At 42.8% G+C, this 3,352-nt stretch overlaps 1 non-coding gene across 1 annotated transcript; it reads left to right on the forward strand.

Annotated features, from left to right (window-relative positions):
* Positions 1-2,183: 2,183 nt before the first annotated feature.
* LOC120087381 lies at positions 2,184-2,290 on the forward strand. Its single transcript, XR_005484518.1, has one exon. It is a non-coding gene; the product is annotated as a small nucleolar RNA R71 (small nucleolar RNA).
* The last annotated feature ends 1,062 nt before the right edge of the window (positions 2,291-3,352 follow it).

The following is a 3,352-nucleotide window of genomic DNA, read 5'->3' on the forward strand; positions in this document are numbered from 1 at the left end:
ATGCCACCCTTTTAGGCACACACTGCACGGGGTTAACCCACATGCTATCTGGTATCGGATAAATAATGCCCGCATCTAACCATTTAATGATCCCCTTTTTAACGACCTCTTTCATCGCAGGGTTGAGTATGCGCTGTTGTTCGATCATTGCTTTGTGGTCTTCTTCGAGACGAATTCGGTGCATATAGTACGCTGGGCTAATTCCTCGAATGTCGGCGAGTGTCTAGCCAATTGCTCGCACATGTTTCCTCAGAATGCTCATCAACGGATTCTCCTGGTCTTCGTTAAGTTCGGAGGAAATAATTACTGGCAGCTTGTCATTCTGCCCCAAAAATGCATACTTTAAGTGGTTCGACAGGGTCTTTAATTCCATTGTTGGTGGTTCTACTAGGGATGGTTGCGTTGTTTTTCTTTTTTCTTTTTCTGGTGGCTCTTCTTCTTGGTTTGCGATCATCTCTTCTTCCTTGCTTGTTCTTGTTATGATCGCATTATAGGCAGTAATGGATGCGCTTGCATCCTCTTCTTCATTCTCTTCATCAAACTTTTCTTCTCCAGTCAAATTCTGGTCATCGTCTGAGTCATACAGGTCTTCTTCGTCAGAAAATTTCATGGCACGGATTATGTTGAACTTGAACTTCTATCTATTTATGCTCAAATTGATCTCCCATTTATGCACATCAATCTGGGCACGACCTGTTGATAAAAATGGTCGCCCCAAGATGATGGGCACATCTTTGTCGGCCTCGTAATCCAAGATGTTGAAATTGGCTGGTAGAATAAATTTGTCGATGGTGATCAACACGTTCTTCACCTTCCCCTTTGGATGCACCAGAGATCTATCTATAAGTTGGAGAGTCACGGGGACCAAGTTGCCCTACATTCAGCTACTTAAAGATCGACAGAGGCATCAAGTTGATGTTGACTCTAAGGTCACACAAAGCTTGCCCGATGTATAGTCCTCCTATGGAGCAGGGTATAGTAAAGCTCCCAGGATCACTCATCTTCGGTGGATTATCTATTTCGAAGTTTTTGTTAAAGCCACCGTGGCAAACTTACCAGTTCCCCTCTTTTTGGTTACCATATCCTTCAGAAACTTTGCATAGGCAGACATCTTCTTAATCGCTTCAATGAATGGAATATTAATATGTAATTGTTTTAATATAGACAGGAATTTTCGGTACTGTACCTCTTCATTCTTTTTCTTTTTTAGTCTCTGTGGGAAAGATGGTAACTGCACTCTCACGGTCCTCTTCTCTGTTGGCTTTGAGGTGGATGCAACTTCTAGCTCTATTGCTTTTTTTTCTCCTTCTTCTTATTGTGTCACTGCAATTTCAAGTTCCAAAGCAATGGGAGCAGTCTGGCTCGGCTCCTTACTATCTTCCTCCACAGTTTTTCAACTCCGCAATGTCACAACTTTACATTGCTCTTTACTTGATCCCCCCAGGTTGCGTGGGAGTTCTGTTGAACTCGACAGAGCCCCTTGCGGTTTGTTTAAGCTCACTTGCAATTTGGCCCATCTATAATTCTAAATTGTGGATGGATGTAGCCTGACTTTGAAGCACAGTTTCGTTTTTCTCTATGTATTGCTTCAATAGGCTTTCCAGGAGGAAGATTGCGGCGGTTGCGAGCTACTGGCTTGATTGCTTGTCTGACCGTTATTGCGGGGGAAGAAACCAGGTGGCCCTTCTTTCTATGCCACAGGTTGGAAATTCTGCTGCTGATTCTTCCATGTAAAATTGGGGTGTTTTCTCCACCCCAGGTTGTAGGTATTAACAAATGGATTATTTTTCACAAAGTAAATAGACTGTGGATTCTGTGGGCATTCTTCCATTGCGTGCTCATCATCGCAAGTCACACACCTTGCGGTGTTTTGACTAATTGTGTCGATTTGCCCATTTTGCGGTGTTGGATTGTTGATCGCAATTCCCTGAATTAAGTTCATCATTGCGGTCATCTGATTCTGTAGTGAAGTAATAGCACCATTACTAGCGTCATTATCCTTGATTCTCAGTCTTTGATCACTATCTCTTTAATCCTCGTGTTTCTTAGAGATGCGATCCAAGATATTCTTAGCCTCATCATATGTTTTATCAAGCAGACCACCAGCGGCTACCACATTAATAGCGATCTGTGAAGCGGGATTTAAACCATGATAAAAGATTTCCATCTGAAGGCAGTCTGGCAATCCATTGTGTGGACAGTCCCGAACCAACCTTTTAAACCTCGCCCAGGCCTCACTGAGAGATTCGTCCATGTTTTGTTCAAAATTCGTGATTAGTTTCCTTCGTCTAGCATTTTCAGTAGGTGGAAAATATTTCTTCATAAATTTCTCTACGACTTGTTCCTATGAAGTGATCTCTCCCAGCTCGAGAGAATACACCCATTTTCTTGCCTGATCACAAAGAGAAAATGGGAACAAAGTTAGTCGAACTTCTTCAGCAGAGATGTGCGGGAACACAAAAGTATTGCAGATTTCTATAAAGCTACGGAGGTGGGCGTGCGGGTCGTCGCCACACCGTCCTCCGAATTGTCCTGCAGTCTGGATCATCTGCAACATCACCGGTTTCATTTCTAGAGAGAAATTATAGAGGTTTGACGATGCATAGTCCCTAATGGGCCGATTGCAATCGTTTGCCAGCAGGATTGGATTCGCCATGACGTTGTTTTTGTTTGGTGCTCCATTTCCAGGCTGCTTCGCCATATTTTCTTTATCTGGCTGTTGTTGTTGGCGGTCTCTTAATCTTCGTCTAAACGTCCACTCAATCTCTACGTCGTAATTTGCCAGAGATTGAGACTGCAAAGAAATCAGAAAAATTACCGTTAGCACACTATTTTGCAGAAGTCCTCGGCAACGGTGCCAAAAACTTGATGCGTTATTTTATGATGTGGAATTATGGATGAGATGCATTGATGGAGTTGCGTTGAACACTCAAGTTTTCTCAGTGGAATCCAAGTGCAAACCTCACTGAGTTTCCTGGTAAGTCTAGGGTCGAACTCAGGGACTTGGGAAAACAGGTTGCGGTGGTAATTTTTCGAAAACTTTACGGTAATCAGTAACTCAATTAATTGTTGTTTGGTTTGTTGATTGCGGTAATGAAAAATAAACAAATGCGATGGATTTGAGAAAAGTCTGATTGTGTGATAGATGCACTGAGTATGCGGATGAACGAGTTGAGAAGGCCTTTAGTTAGCGTTACTTGGGAATGCGTCAGACTATGCAACCATGCTACAACCATGCACAACAAATCGTTTTCCAATGCAAATGCGATGCTCCTAAGTCTAGGACGCATGTGTTGAATGCAAAAGTGTCCTAGAGATTATTCCTAAGTCTCTACTCTTTTCCTATGCGATG

The sequence above is a fragment of the Benincasa hispida genome, chromosome 9 (genome assembly GCF_009727055.1).
Source record: "Benincasa hispida cultivar B227 chromosome 9, ASM972705v1, whole genome shotgun sequence".
Classification (NCBI taxonomy): Eukaryota; Viridiplantae; Streptophyta; class Magnoliopsida; order Cucurbitales; family Cucurbitaceae; genus Benincasa; species Benincasa hispida.